The sequence below is a fragment of the Acartia tonsa genome, chromosome 12 (assembly GCF_053477335.1).
Source record: "Acartia tonsa isolate MP-2025a chromosome 12, ASM5347733v1, whole genome shotgun sequence".
Taxonomy (NCBI): Eukaryota; Metazoa; Arthropoda; class Copepoda; order Calanoida; family Acartiidae; genus Acartia; species Acartia tonsa.
The window spans coordinates 35,089,153-35,106,695 of NC_137271.1; positions in this window are offsets into that span (position 1 = coordinate 35,089,153).

Below are 17,543 nucleotides of genomic sequence, written 5' to 3' on the forward strand. Positions count from 1 at the left end.
GTTATTTCATACAAGACGGCCTAAGTCTCGCCTGTAATATAAAACTATTTTGAATCTTTTAATTCTCATCCATCTACTAGACATTTCTATCAAAATATACCAAGGTTGTAAGATTTTAGGGTTTATACTTCCCTGGTTGCGTCACATTAGACATTGCTAGACTTGTAATATAAAACCATTTTGAATCTTTTAATTCTCATCCATCTACTAGACATTTCTATCAAAATATACCAAGGTTGTAAGATTTTAGGGTTTATACTTCCCTGGTTGCGTCACATTAGACATTGCTAGACTTGTAATATAAAACCATTTTGAATCTTTTGATTCTCATCCATCTACTAGACATTTCTATCAAAATACACCAAGGTTGTAAGATTTTAGGGTTTATACTTCCCTGGTTGCGTCACATTAGACATTGCTAGACTTGTAATATAAAACCATTTTGAATCTTTTGATTCTCATCCATCTACTAGACATTTCTATCAAAATACACCAAAGTTGTAAGAAAGTAGGGTTCATACTTCCCTGGTTGTGTCATATTAGACATTGCTAGACTTGTAATATAAAATCATTTTGAATCTTTTAATTCTCATCCATCTACTAGACATTTCTATCAAAATACACCAAGGTTGTAAGGATGTAGGGTTAATACTTCCATGATTGCGCTATTATAACTAATCATGACTGGATTAAAATATAAAACCATTTTCAGTTTTTTAATACCAGGGTCTAAAGGGATAAGACAATACATCCCAATACAATGTACAATGAAATTACCCCTTCTGTAGATTTAAGATACTTAACTTAATGATCCAACAAATCAGAATCAGATAGGCCAGAATCAGGGATCGGAAGCCTCACGTAAGCCGCGTGTAAGCCTCAGTGAAATCGTGATTTTATCACTATAAAATTCAGCTGGATGTATAAAACGGCTCTTTAGCAGACAATCCTTCTTTCTGAAATTTTTTTTTCTGCTCACAAGCAGGTTTAAAACTGAGGCTTATGCGCGGCTTACGTGAGGCTTCCGATCCCTGGCCAGAATAAATTTTACCATTGGTCAATATAAGTTTATACTAGCCTATCATTGTATTGTATGACGCCATTTTGCAAAAGGCACTATAAGCTGCTTCGTTTAACTCTAACTAAATACGCTTGACATATATTCCCATGAAAACATTCTTATTCTCTCAGGGATAAAAGATCTAGCACTTGCTAATTCATTTTTGCACAAAGGGTATATATTATACACTTATTGGCTTTTTATTGTATTAAGTACTAGCGGCTATGCCCCTAGAGGCCCCTATGGGCACTTTAGAGGGGGAGGATTAAACACAACAATCCTATTTTTATTATAGTTTTAACAATAAAAAGAATAAAAAAATTTGGGAGGGTGTTTTTTTAGGGATGAGTGGTGGTACCTTCACCCAAAATAGTCATACACCTTCCTAGATCATATAAGAAGCTATATTGTAAAGGAGAACTATATCTGTTCAGCGGTTAGCGAGATCCTTCGGTACAAACAGACAAACAGACAGACACACAGTCACACAGACATCGTTCTACTTTGTATTATAGATTATATATAATCTTCAAATTTACAGACAACCAACCATTTGTCTACAAGTTCTAAATGTTTATTGCAATAGTTGTACTGTTTATTGTTCCAAGACTCCCCTTTACATTTATTATTAAAACGCATCTGACATAGCAACATGAGGTACAGTTATTAACCTTTAAGGTCGACAATTGAAACATTGTCTTATTTTACATCAAATGACCTATCCTTAAATTCCTGTATTATATTCTCTCAAATTTCTGAATGAAAGATGCCGACAATAATAAAATAAATCATGAATAAAAGACGTAAGTAAGCTTCTTTACAAATTATGTCAAAGCATTATTGTCAGGGATCATAAGGGATAAGACAATGGGCGATAAAAATTAATGCATGCCCCACTGAAAATATACAAAATACCCTCTTCTATAAATCATACTTAGTGGTTGAAATGTTTGGACACTCAAAGTTTTAACCAACCAAGAAGTACCCAATTGAGAAATGTTTACAACTTTGGGTACCAGTGTAATTTACAGACCAATGTTCCCTTCCCCCCTGGATTTGTAAGATTTGAAATGTAATAATTTTTAATAACTTTATTACTTCAAAGAATACATATAATCTTGTTTATCAACAGATTATGAAATTTAAGCAGTGATTTTGATTACATACGTAAATCTGCTATTAAGCATGTTGCACTTAGTGATTTATTAACAATAAATGTCAAAAGTTTACTTTATTTTTTTAAAAACCTCTACCTTTCCGTAGAAATCGCCACTAGAAAAAAATGACAATCTATAATACAAAGTAGAATGATGTCTGTCCGTCTGTCCCTCCGTCCGTTGGATTCTACTCTTCAAGGTATATACCTACTGGTCCTGTGGTGTTTTTAGGCTATTTTCGTGGGGGGTGGGATACCCCCAACCTCCAAAAAAACAAAAAAAATCACCCCCCCCTAATTTTTTTTTGTAGGAGATATCCTTGGTCCTTTTTTTTTGCTGAAGATATCCCTGGTCCTTTTACGAATTTCACCTTTATTTTTTTTATCACCTCTTGGGGCAAAGCCCCTAGAGGCTAGGGGCGAAGCCGCTAGTAAAATATTAAGTGGAGGGCCTAGCCGCTAGTTTTTAAAAATACTTTTTTACATACCATTTTACTGTTACTGAAAATTTAAGTAAAAGAATAGAGGGGACACTAGCTATGTGTAACTCTACCCACGGGATGGGGACCCTGTGCCGACTTTCAATTGGGTCTTTGAATATCAGCTAATAGCGTCTAAATAATAACAGAGCTAAGTCGTTCCAAAAGAACAAAAGGTAATATAATAGCAGACGAAAAAGGTCTCCACCACTTGGACAAGGTATTTGTATAGATTATATATCTATACTTTTTACACATTTATTTAGTGAATAATGCACTTTTTATATAAATACTCATCATTCCCATAATATAAACAAATATAAACATTTTAGCACCTTTTTTAGCAAACATTGTTTTTATAAAGATTTTTCTGTATTTGACTAGAAGCAAAAAAATATTTTTTTATAACAAAGCTACTCTATAACTCTATCAGTCGTCTTGACAAGGGACGATAAACAGATATACATTCCCAATTATGGTAAACAAGATTAATTAAATTCAGAAAAATGTTTCAAACCAACTAATAATAGAAAGTGGTTAAAAACTTTGGATAAAAATCTTGCTCACAAGAACGCTTCTGTAAATTAAAATAATTGTTGAAAAATTTGGATAGTGAAGTTTGTACAACTCCCCTAAAAAGATTTACAAAAAGTACCCAATGTTTATAAGCAATCTAGAATTAAATTGTCTTTTTAAAAGTTTGGGTACCAATGCATTTTACAGTCAATTGTCCCCTCCCTCCCTGATAATGCACATTGTTTAATTGTTATATTAAGGGGCACATGCGAAAAATTACTCAAAATTAAATGATAAACTTTATTGTTTCTAATAAAAACAAGAATGACAACATCCATAGAAAATAAATAAATCAAAAAAAAACGAGGAAAAATTTTTAAAATAATAATGGGCGTACTGAACTTTTGATACGTAATTTACACCTTGTGTCAAATCGTAATAGAAATCGCCATTTCAGAAATCTATTAATCTTTGAAAATTTTTCAAGCTTATAATTTATTGTTACAGGATTTTCCATGCAGATATTCAAACTTAAAAAATGTATCATAAAACTAAATTTTATATATGTATATCATATATACCTAATTACTACTTTTGAGGACACTAACTAGAAGTCCTAACTATGTAATGGCATTAAGTAAAGCCTGTTTTCATCTAAGACTTTCACTCCTACTCTTACTTTTAATGTTTGTATAACGCATCTGATATAGCAGCAGTACAACTTTGAACATTTTTAGTTATAACGTGTTACTCTACAGTCGTGGATACATAAAATTTGTCATTTAAAAAAATGTTATAATTTAAAATGTATCCACTCCCTTGTAGTTGAATGAAAGTAATGAAGTAGCCGCTAGTCTCTGAGTAAATACATTTAATCCGCAAGTAAACTACATCAGTAACTTTTATACAAATTAGGGATAAGACAATGAATGATAAATTAATATAACCCCCAATTATAATGAACAAAATTACTCCTGAAGTAGATTAAATTTGCGGTTCGCAATTGGCATAGAAAAACAAATTAAAAGATAGTTAGTAAGAGGGTAGTGATAAAAATTTTTGCTCTTTAATATTGATACCAACAAAAATAATTCAAATTGAGAAACTACTATACTACAAGTCATTTTTGCTACATTGCTTTACGTTTGACTGATCCAAAATTTTAAAACTCTATGCTCTGTAGGACAAAATCGTCCTTGTTTCTAGTAAAAAATGTTTTTAAGGTTCTCATAGATTTTAGTATTCCCACAGTAAAATGGTTTTCTTTCAGCAACAACAGATTCAATATAACTTAGATTGTCTGGTACCTTTTTATATGAAAATAGCGCCTTCGCCTCTATTTTTGTAGGGGCAATTTTTTTAGAATGCTGGAGTAACCTCCCTCAAATTAGTTATACTACTTTTCTTTTGGAACTTCAAAAAGCTTCACTCTACAGGAGAACCTTATCGGTTCAGCGGCTAAAGAGATCATTCGCTACACACACACACAGACAGAAGGACATCATGTTACTTTTATATGAATATTAGATTAATTATAAAAACGCATTTGTGATGCTTTTTAAGTAAGGTCATGCACAAAAAAAACTTAAGTTAAGGAAAGTCCTATAAAGTTAGAAGAGTTTCAATGTAAGACTGGCAAAAAATGTAATGCTCTCAACCTTCTTGGTATCTCTATTATTTTCTTTTCAGTAGTTCACGTTAAAAGCCTTCCTCCTTCTCATTTCTTTACCTCTTTTTACAAAGCTATTAATTAGGCCGAAAGGACTTTTAAAATGGATTACCATCTTAATGTTTCATACATTGCAGCTAAATTAATTTTTAGGAAAAGACAAGGGAATTTTCACACCAAAAATTACTGTTTTACCACCAATATTTCTATTTTCAAACTAGATGTCACAATAGGCAAATTAAAGAAAGGGGACCAATAAAAATCTTTTACTTTTAGGAATTTATTTGAGGAGAGTTGGAGCTAATATTTAAATGTCGAGCTCTTTTGAAAGTGGGAATGAAGCTTCTTTTCTGAAAAAAAATATTTTTTATAAACCTTCCAAGGACATATAAGAAGCCTCACTGTTAAGGAGAACCAAATTAATCCAGCCTATTGTGAGATCTTTTAGTGCACAGAGACATTAATTCTGCCTTATTTATCTAAGTATATTGTTATTTTAGACTGACATTAAAGAGAAGTTTTAAAACATTTGGACAATTCTTATATAGCAAAGCTATTTTTTCACTAAGAAGTGTAATGCAGATAATCTACATACCGTTCCTCCCCTAATGATTAAAGTAAAACATATCTTTTATATGAGTTTATTGATTTTTTTGTCTTTGATCAAAGTAGCTATTTTATATATTTTTCGGTTGTTTTATGTGAATTTTAGCATCTGAAAGCACTTTACAAAGATTTTAAATTGTGCTTGAGACTGTAATTTTAAATTTTAGGTTTTAAAAAGTTTTAATTTGTAGTAGCTACTCGATAACTAACACGTCTATCTAATCATTATAAATTTTTATTTAACTTTCTTGTTTAAAGACGAATTTTAATCATTTCAAAATAGAAATTGCGACGGTTTCCCTCATTAACGCCTAAATAAACCTAAAATTTTGATTTAGGTAGTCTTGCAGGGTTAGGGCACCACGTCTACAGGCCTTGTCCCCCGTGTGAAAAAAACTAGCTCCTTTTCCCCCACTTAATTTTTATAAATTTTCTTAAAAGAGGGGGTTCTGTGCTCGATTGGCAATACTTAGTATATTGATTCACATGACGATTCGATACAATATAATACTAACAATTCGACTAAGAAAGTTGTCCCTCTTTATTATTTTCATTTTGCGTAAATTTAATTAATTAATTCCCTAAATAGAAAAGCTATTTAATGAAATATTGAATACCTTATAAAAGAATGTATTTTATATTAAAAACCAATATCTTCAATGTTTAACACAATATAAGAAAAAAGGTCCATTTTTCAAAATCTGTCTTAACCAGGGAGGAAGGGAGGGGTCAATGGCAGTTAAACTAATATAACACCCATATTTTCCCCACTAATTTTTCAGCTACCAAAAAGATATAATTTCATAAATTTGAAATAATATTTCGTCCATTGTCATATCCCAATTCACTGTTATGAACCAGCGAGTAAGGGAGGGGACAATGGGCAATTAATTCAATATAAGAGTTATCAAAGAAAGGGCATGAAATCCAGTTTAATCCAATAAATTTGTAGGAAATTATAAAGGGATTATTAATTGAATAATAGATTTCCATAGCGTCATGTAAAGTGAAATCACAACTTGTTTTTGATGAAATATATTGAGGTTTTTTGGTGTGATTTTTATATTAAAAGATTATTGGACCCGGCCAGCTGCTAGCAAGAATATGACTGCCCCTTTTTATTCTGTTTTTTCCCTTGTCCCTTCTCCCCGTCTGCTACATTCCAAACTAACACAACGAGTGTTATTTCCCTTCCCCCCACTTCCCTTATCCCTTCTCCCCGTCTGCAATATTCAAAACATACATAACGAGTAGCGGCCTTCTATGCGCAAGTCCCCAAACTCAGTCAGAAACTGCTAAATTCTTGCACATTCCCTTTAAGCCAGTCCCCAAAGTCTGAGACTCATAAAAATTGAATATTCGATCCATTGTCCCCTCCCTTACTCCCTGGTTATGAACAAGAGAGGGAGGGGACATTCGACTGTTATTACACAAGTCCCCAAAGTTTTGTATAAACGTTTTCTTATTTGTTAGCCTATCAGTTTTGGGGACTTTGGTTGGTGGTTCATTATTTTGAGTGTCAAGACGATTCAATAAAAGTGGTAATTTTGTGCATTATTATTGGGAATATATATCAATTTATCGGCAATTGTCATATCACTGAACTATGAAAAAAATAGCTAAACACAGCAGACAAAAATGTTATTTTGATAATAGATTTGATATTATTTAGATTTTATCAATCCTGATTATTTAAACTTATATGTCCACGATTAAGAGACAATTAAGACCATTGGTTTAAAAGTTTAGACACGTCTGGTTCGAACCAATCAACCAATATCTATAATACAAAGTAACTTGATGTCTGTCCGTCCCTTAAGATCTCGGTAACCACTGAACCGATTGGATTCTACTCTTCAGGGAATGTACCTACTGGTCCTGTGGTGCTTTCAGGCTATTTTCTTGAGGGGGGTAGGACACCCACAACCCCCCCAAAAACAAAAAAATACTCCCCATTTTTTATGAGTAAGTTAGTAAACACATAAAAGTACCAGTAGTACTAAATTTTTTTTTCATCACCTCTTGAGGCTAGTTTAATAAAAAGTACTCAAAGATTTTTTACCATTAAATGAGAAAATGTGCCTATTAAACTTTAGGTATAATTTACAGTCCTATGTTCCCTAACTCCCTGGATTTTTTTACATTCTATGAAATAATTCTATTTTATCCAGGGAGGGAGGGAACATTAGACTGCAAATTACCAAAGTTTTATATCCACGAAATCTTATTTGTTGCCATAAAAACTTTGGTTACTTAAATTGCTAATAGTGTCCAAACTTTTCAACCAACAAACTTTATAATAATTAGGGATGTACATGTACATCACTTTATCAACAATTGTCCTATCCCTTAAGATCGCTGTATTTTATCTGAAATGTAAAATTATTATAAGCTCCTGCTAATATACAAAATGCGCCGGACGAAACAGCGAAAAAGATATTTAACTCCAGGCAAAATGAATTGTTTTAAACCTCTTTAATATGACGAAGTGTGGGGCAGAGTTATACACTATGCCAGTGGCGTGCACATACATTTACCTGGGAGTTATGAGCCTTGAAGGGCTGTTAAAAGATTTAAGAAAGTATTTTAGGGGTAATACATTGCACTTAGCCCTGCAAATTTTTTTGCAGTTATTATATCAACATAAGTGTGAAGAATAATATGTCAATATAATTTCATTATGTCGGTTGACAATATGTCAGCAATGAACACTTTTAATCTAAGAATGTCAATGTAATATTGATACATCTAATCGACATTAACATTGATTGACATTACATTTCAACAGAATGTCGACAGTTTTGAGAGGGAGCTTAAAAATAAATTTTTTGCTGCATTGATTGGACATTAATAGATCATTGGGAGGGAGGGACCACCCAAGATTAAATCCAATCAAACTCAGTTAAGCACATGGATACAGGGATTTAGAACAATAGAAAATAAATTAATTTACCTCTCAATTTTTCATTATCAGAAATTATGCAATGATAAGATTATTGGGAGATAAAAAGGGGTGTAATTTAATTTGACTTTCATTTTCCTCTCCCCTTCCTAATTAAAGAAAACTATAATTTTAGTTTTTTGTTTTTTCAGTTTTTTCTTTAAAAAGTACTCAAAAATATTTGGGATCATGTTATAGTAGCTTTAGATTGACTTCTAATAATACCACGTCAAACTAGAGATGTTTAAAATAATCAGTAATAGATATCCGTGAATAAGAAAATGAACTATTGTAGGATAAGTTCCTCGTGCATGGTTTATCCTATAAGTTTAAGACATCTATCTTTAATAGCAACCAAGAAAAAACCCCGGTTCCTCATAAAAAGGTCAAAAAGCTAAAATAGTAGAGTGATTTTTGCTGCTGCAGTAATAAATTTGCGGCTCTTTTCGCTTTTGTGGAAACAAAGAAACACCCAAAAAGTTTTTGGGGGTCAAAAAAAAGTTCAAGATCAAATATTTGTTGAGAGAGGCTTCTTCTCATTTTTCAAAGCCAACAAAAATGTCTAATTTGTTTTTTGTTGTAGCTTTTTAAACAGCATAACTTTTATAAATTTAGGGACTTTTTTTTAGAGTTTTTGTTCGTAGTTTAAAAGCTAAAGGGTAAGTATGTGAACGTCCATTTTTGGATGATTTAGCTAAATGGCAATTTTATAACAGTTTGATACTTGATCTTATACAAAAAATTACTCTTTAAGCTTCACTTTAAAGGAGAACCAAAACGGTCCAGCGGTTAGCGAGATCTTAAGCTACATTAAAAAAACAAGGACAAACAGACATCTTTTTACTTTTACAATAAGGATGTGTACACGTTTTCTCTACTTTGCAAGATAATAGATAACTTTTTATGGATAATGTCTCCCTTGTTCAACCAAATTAAGACCCCCTAAAAAGTTTGTAGATTTTTAGGTAGCAGAAAACTTCTGTAGGCTATTTTTTATCTTAACTTGTTATTTTGGGAGCAAAGCTTATCTATAAATTAGAAGATTTAAGGTCTTATTTCTTAGAATTGCAGAACAATAAGAATTAAATGAACCTATCTCCCAATTTCTAGAATACGACGTTCAGAATTTTATTGAAGACAACCAACCCTTTGCTTGCACGACCCTTGTCTTAGAATCTAGCCCCCTATGATTGGAAAAATAACGTAAAAGCTGCTCTAAAAATGTTCCTCATAGCCCCTAGCTCTTACAACCGAGGTTATGTGGTATGCGGCAGCTCTGGACCATGCAGAAACCAAGACATTATAGTGATGCTACGCACCTAGTTAAATCCTGTTATTCTACAATTATGAAGCCACCTGAAAAGATGTCAGATAACGGTACTGATTTTATCTCTCAGTTGTCCTGCAAATGGAGGGAGGGGTGTTACCCCTCCCTCTCCCATCTTAAGCACCGGAACCTTCCCCTTCAACCACCAAGTTATCAGCACCACCTCAACCCTGAGGATAAAGGATCTAAACCTGCCCCCACACAGACTGTTGTTGTCACAAGTAATCATCAAACCTTCCCTCTTTAGTACCCAGACCTACCACTCAACCCCTCTATGCTTATCTACCTATTGTGCTGCTCCATGGGCTATCCTGCCTGCCCCAGACAGGGATAGCCATCTACCTAACCATTGCAATTATCTATGTTTTACTGTATGATTTATCTTTAACCATCTTTATTCCTAATCCATATGTATTTATATTATGGTTAACTGTATTCTTAATCCCCCCCACCCTTTCCAGGGATGGGGAATCATGATTGCCCAAACTGACTATTGTATATGTATTATAATGCTTTTATGTTATGATCATTTATTCCTATCCATGTAGTTATTGTTTGTTGTATATAGCTTTAGTATCCTTTACACCTTCAATAAAGTGACAACTGAAATAGATGTTGATTCTTGTCTAGTGAATGCTAGAGAAGCGTAGCTTCTCTATAGTAAGGTGTCCACGTCTGTTCACACTGCCGTAGTCTTTATTCGAACTCTGGTGTCTGCCATTTACCCTAGGCAGATACCACAACTTTGGTGACAGCTGTGTGAGATTACGGCGAACCACAAGTGTAGAGCAGACGCGCATCTGAGGCTAAGGTACTCCCAGCAGTGAATCTGGCAAAACTGACGCAAGCAACCTGAATTACCCACCCTGGACAGCAAAGTTTAACTCTGCATCCGGCAGTTGTGGAAGCGAGACAGCGAAATTTGATGAATAACCGCGAGCAGCGCTGATATCTAACGGAGAATTGAGCGCCAAAAGGGCTGAAACAGGCCTGCGGACCGGCTGAAACAAGCCAAATAAGTGTAAACGGCTGAAAATAGGCCAATTTTACTGCAAGAGATAGCAGGATCCGAACCAGTGGCGCTAGCAGGACGGGACATTCCCTGCCGCCATCAGCTGGATTTGGATAAGCGGCGCTAGCAGGACGGGACATTCCCTGCCGCCGATAGGCTGAAACACGCCACATAGCTGCAAGCGGCGCTAGCAGGACGGGACATTCCCTGCCGCCGATAGGCTGAAACATGCCACATAGCTGCAAGCTGCGAGCTAACATACGAGTGTAGTGCACCAGAACAGAGAAAGACTACGTCAACCCCGAGTATCCTGAGAGGCTACAACGCAGCCACCCATCTAGAAAACAGATATTATATCACATTTTCAGGGATTACCACCCTAGTGTGATGGCCAAACAATAGATTTATGAGCAAAGCTTGGCAAACAAATTGTTGTGTTGTGATAAATCTAAGAATAGAACAGGCTTGGATTATTGTGTATTGTGATAACAGCTAAAAATAGAACAGAGTTGGTAAACAAATCTGTTATGCAATTGTGATAAGGACAGAAATAGAAGCTAGATGTAACATAATAAAGACCCTGATATACAATCAAAACAATCTCAAGCCCACAGCACAACAACAACAATACACCCCTTATTCCAAGGGAAGGGGAGGGGCCCCTCTCCATTGAAGGCAAATACAATCAGGGTGATATAATAGATAAACCTAGGATTAAGAAGAAAAGGCCCTATTACACCAGCACACAGTTACCCCCCTCCCTCACAGGGGGAACGGACGGAGTTACCCCCGTCCCCTCACGCGCTTCCCCCTTCCTACCCACACTAGACTAAGTCCGTCTGTAGTGTGGGGCTAGCGATCGGACACACAGAGCGCCATTCACGGATAGCGCAACAGAGTGCGGAAAATATCATAAATCCAACGGACGAAGCGGACCAATGAGAGAGCGAGTTGAGGGGTGAGAGCGCGTTTTCCCCGTGTGCGCGGATTTGACGGCGCGGACGCGCGTTACAAGGACAGGAGATTCCACGCACACACACACACACACACACACCCACACAGGAGAGGGGCCATTCTATAGCATACATCAGAGATATTTTTTTAGGAGAAAAACTTGCAAGCTCCTCCCTCCCTGTCTACAGTGTGATAAGGAAAACTAAACCAGTTCCTTAAACCCGCTCAGACCCTCAACATCTTCCTAGCCTGCCAACCCTACTTCAAAGCTGAATGGTTAGTGAAACAAATATATGTATATATAAATACCCAAGTGATAAATAAGGTTGTTTTTTTGCATCATGGGTACAAGTAAGTGAATACTAACCTCACCAAACAACACTGGAAACTGATATGATAACTGAACGAAAGTACGCCCACCCTGTGGACATAGCCTGACTTGCTGCCCCACACTGGGCAGTGGTGGTGTGTACCTGGACCATCGACCTTCATAGTTGTGAACTATATACAGAGGAAGCGTGATTTTTTTGAAGCAAGGAGGAAAAGCTATCTAGCTCTGGGGATATTCCTATACACGTATATATATATATATGGGCGTGTAGCCATGTATATATATAGATAACCTACCTATCCATATATCCACTAGCGGATACGCTCCTAGAGACATCTGTGATACCTAACATATTCCCTGTTACCTTTAAGCTAAGATCCGCTGGTTGCCACAGAAATCAAGAGCTATACTGGAAAGGAGAACAACTCAGGCTCAACAGTTAAACAAGACGCTGGCACCAACAGACCAACCCCCTACTACTTATCATGGGGGCGCGCCAGCCACAGAAACTCTTGAGCCAGGAGGACCGAGCCTACAGCTACGTGGACTACCACCCTAATTACACAGCTATAGTATTTATACTAGGGGTGAGCCGGCTCGAACCTCCTTGCGGTGCGGCTACTCTACTCTGCTCCTATATCTACAAGACACTGCTTCTGTTATTACTTTGGCCTACTGTGTCGAGTACAGTGAACATCAAACACATGCCAGGTCACAGACCCCTGGTCCCTGAGATGCCCTTGTCTGGAAGGGTGACTGAATGTCCGCTGCACAGCTCCTGTTCAGTTGGTGCTCAACGTACGAGAAATAGCAATACTGGACTGGGGGTTGCTGAACCTGTAGGTGTCCTCCTGGGGGTGTTGAACGATGCAACTGAGCCTAATGAGAAGGTGACAAGTTTCAGAGACTTAGTGGCCAGCCCCAAGATGGACACTACTACCAGAACTGAGATTTCAAAGGGGCCCAGCCCTAGGGCCAGTACCACCTGTTTCTGGGGTGGAAAGGTCCTCCCTGGCACTGGCCTCACCAATCTGGAGGATGGGGAGCTGTCCCAGGGGAATAGGCTCTTCACCCAGATGCCCGACGCGTACCTGGGGGTGGGGGAGCCGCCACCCAAGCCTCCCTGGGAGCCCCCAGGCATGGAACGACTGGGGACCGGCCTAAGGATGGGGACTGGTGACCTGCTGCAGTGGAAGACTTTACCCAGCACGGAGAGAGCAGGGTTGACCAGCAGCAGTGAGGCTGTTCCCCCACATTCCAAGACCAGATGCCGCTACTCTGTTGAACCACTGCACATGTCCCAGCCAAGTTCCCCCATGCTGCTGAAGATGGAGGCCCACCAGGATGCAGAGCTCCAACTAGGAAAGTCAATAAGAAGGCCACCCCTTGCCAAAACCAGAACCACCGCAGGGGCTCCCCACCAGCCGCTGACGGAGCCTGGCAGGGACGCAATACTAGCTGGCAACTCTGGCCCAACTCAGGTGGCTACCAGCAGTCTGCTGACAGTCCGGAATACAGTTCAGGCTACCATCAGTATGGCATCTTCTGGGCCTTGCTGGTCCACCTGTGGGTACCTGTCCACACACTGGCCACAGGTACCCCCCAGAGATCATAGCCCCCTTTCCGACTGGCACCATCAACAGCCTTTGCTACCAACCACCTGGCATACCCAGAGGCAGGATCCCTCATGTGGAGAAGCACCTGCAGAAGCTAAGGCCGAGGCTGGCCTCGCCACCCAGGGGAGGAGAGCCGCTGTTGGATGGAAGGAACCTGTGTGTATGGGGAGGAGGCTGAATGTAACCAAGGAGCCACCACAAGCAGCCCAGCACCGCCTGACCCCTAGTAGGGGAGACCCTGTTTGTCAGCTGGTGCCCCAACTGGAGGAGGAGAGACCTGGCAGGTTGATACACCCTGGGGAAGCCGGCCTGATGGGACCCAGCTGGACGAAGGGGCGCTGCCGCTTCAACGGCCACACAGCCGCCAAGTGTAGAACCGGTTGGGACCGGGCAACGAAGAAACACCAGGCCGCCCAACAACCTGCATGCAACCAGTCTGCCACCCAGGTCCACCTGGAGGGAGATGCCCAGCCGTCACCCCAACTAGCTGCCGCCGCTGGGGCCGCGGCTACCCAGGAGTCTGTGTCTCAGATTGGGACCATGGTGGCCAGGATCAACGTGCTGGGAGGAGCGGCTGAACCCAACCGGGTTGGCCTGGACCTCAGCCGCAACCACAGAGGACCGGTGTCCGTAACCCCTGTCACCCCCAGCAAGAGCCGAGGGGCGCTACCCAGCGCCACCGGGACGGTGTACGGGGAGGCCCTGGCGGCCGCCGAGTGGGAGAGGCAAGAGGCGCTAGCCAGCGAGTCTGAGTCGATGTATGGGACGCCAACCGGCGTCGCCACCTGGAAGGAACGAGAGGTGCTTCCCTGCACCACCAAGCTGATGTCTGGGGCGACAACCGTCGCCGCCACCTGTGAAGACTGGGGGGTGCTATCCAGCGCCCCACGCTGGTGCCTGGGGCGACAACCGTCGCCGCCACCGAGAGACCTGGACCCCTGTGAAGACTGGGGGGTGCTATCCAGCGCCCCCACACTGGTGCCTGGGGCGACAACCGTCGCCGCCACCGAGATACCTGGACCCCGGAATGAGCCCGCAGCCCCAGAGGAAGGGGTGACACCCGTCACCCCCAGCCAGCCAGAGCCCCCAGCCAGCAGGGAGAGTCCAGCTGTCCCTCACCTTCAACTGCATCCAGCTGTCTACCTCCCTCAACCAAGCCAGGGTAATTGTATTGCACTGGTGTACCAGGAAGTTTGGGCTGGGCCAAACTTGCCTGCGCCCCCTGCATCTGCCCCAGGAGCCAGGGTATCAGCCATTACCAGCCAAACTGAAGAAGCTTTGACCGCTGCCTGGGGAGTAACACAACTAGATGCGCCAAGTGCCGAGCCTAACCATAGAAGTAGAGGATCCCCAACAATTATGTCTACCCAAGATGGAGACAATGTGCCTGGACCCCTTCAGGCTAGGGGAGGAAATCCGGAGCCTTGTGCCTCCAGTCCACTAGCAGCAGTGTCCGTGGATGGGCCTGTCTCCCAGCCAACTAGAGCGGAGCCACCCTTGCAGATCCAAGACAGCCTCCGGCATAAAGGGTGGACTGTTACCTTTCCCTACCCCGCAGGTCGGATTGCCATGCACCACCCTGCCAATGTCCAGAATGAGCCTGAAGGGGGCAACGCTCCTACAGTATGCCAACCACCACCTGCCCGCGTTGACAGAGACCCTGGAAGCCGAATGAACCTGACCAGCCCCGAGGGCAAAGAAACTGCGCCTGCATCCAGTAGCCAGCCTGCCAGCAGCAAGGTGACCAACACGATGGAGACCACCAGCCCAGTGGAGAAACCTGCAGAGGTGTACACCAGGCGGCTGTTGGTCCAAGCCCCCTCATGTGCTGTGCCACCCCTGGAGGTTGCCAGGGTGGCCTCAGAGGTACACATCCAACGGCCAGAAGATCCAACAGGACCAGCTACTCCAGCAGATATAGCCGATTCCGTTAGACCTGGGGAGGGCTGGAGTCCACCACCGTCCAGCAACTGGTATCCTGGCGGACCCATCCCACAAGGACAACAAACTGAAGGCCGCAACCACTGTCGGAAGTCTGGCGGTGCAGACAACCCCTCCAGCCTTCCGAGGGGAGAGTTGTGGTATGCGGCAGCTCTGGACCATGCAGAAACCAAGACATTATAGTGATGCTACGCACCTAGTTAAATCCTGTTATTCTACAATTATGAAGCCACCTGAAAAGATGTCAGATAACGGTACTGATTTTATCTCTCAGTTGTCCTGCAAATGGAGGGAGGGGTGTTACCCCTCCCTCTCCCATCTTAAGCACCGGAACCTTCCCCTTCAACCACCAAGTTATCAGCACCACCTCAACCCTGAGGATAAAGGATCTAAACCTGCCCCCACACAGACTGTTGTTGTCACAAGTAATCATCAAACCTTCCCTCTTTAGTACCCAGACCTACCACTCAACCCCTCTATGCTTATCTACCTATTGTGCTGCTCCATGGGCTATCCTGCCTGCCCCAGACAGGGATAGCCATCTACCTAACCATTGCAATTATCTATGTTTTACTGTATGATTTATCTTTAACCATCTTTATTCCTAATCCATATGTATTTATATTATGGTTAACTGTATTCTTAATCCCCCCCACCCTTTCCAGGGATGGGGAATCATGATTGCCCAAACTGACTATTGTATATGTATTATAATGCTTTTATGTTATGATCATTTATTCCTATCCATGTAGTTATTGTTTGTTGTATATAGCTTTAGTATCCTTTACACCTTCAATAAAGTGACAACTGAAATAGATGTTGATTCTTGTCTAGTGAATGCTAGAGAAGCGTAGCTTCTCTATAGTAAGGTGTCCACGTCTGTTCACACTGCCGTAGTCTTTATTCGAACTCTGGTGTCTGCCATTTACCCTAGGCAGATACCACAGTTACCCTTTTTAAGACTTCACTCCCTTAATGTGTTTTTTACCCACCTCCGAAAAAAAAAATACGCCTTTGCCCGTGACCCCTAAAATATTTCTTTTAAAGCCCAACAAACTATAAATTCTTTCTTTTCCAGTAGGAAATAGAAAATTAATATTGCATAGGGTGTCAAGAAGTTTATAGAATTACTTAGAAATCAAAAAAAGTATTTGAAACACATGAACGTCGTCGTCCAACGATCCATAAAAAGTAATGTTTTATTCCTTCTAATTGTGAATATTCTCTCAAGTTGGGGTTGCAATAGATACCATTCACCTTCCCTAAAGATATGATAAGCTTGGACGTCATTGTTCAGAGAACTTAAGGTATACAGGTTTTTCTCTTTACAATAATTATAAAAATTTAAATGGATTTTTGTAACCAAATAAATCAAACGTTAACAATCTAACTCTAATGATACTAAAAATCTATTACCTCAAAGGTGTGAAATTATATGTGTTGGTTTCAAATGTCTTTACTTTTACTAGTTAAAATATTTTAGAAAACAAGGAAAATCTTGTTCAATAGTAGCCAATATAAGATGTGTTAAAACAAATATTAATGCAGTAATGAAACGATTCCCGTAACCCTAAAGAACATATCGAACATTAGATTACCCTCCTCAAACCTTTTAAACCCCTCATTGGACCACCCCTAAAATAAAAGGCTTGGACGTTCCTTAAATTGATTCTGCGGTTTTTGAGATATTTTAATACAAGCCGACAAATGGACAAACATCATAAGGATAGAATCATAAAATTAATATTTCACTCGTAATACAAATTACTCATTAATATTTATTGTAGCTTATAATAAAGCAGAATGCTTTATCAAAAGTAAATGACTTCATATTTATCTTTGTGTCACAGGTAAAGGGATATGTTAATATACTAGTGGTTGCGCCCCAGGCTCTATATTCGAATAGGCAAGAAAATAGCTTAAAACCCTCCCAAA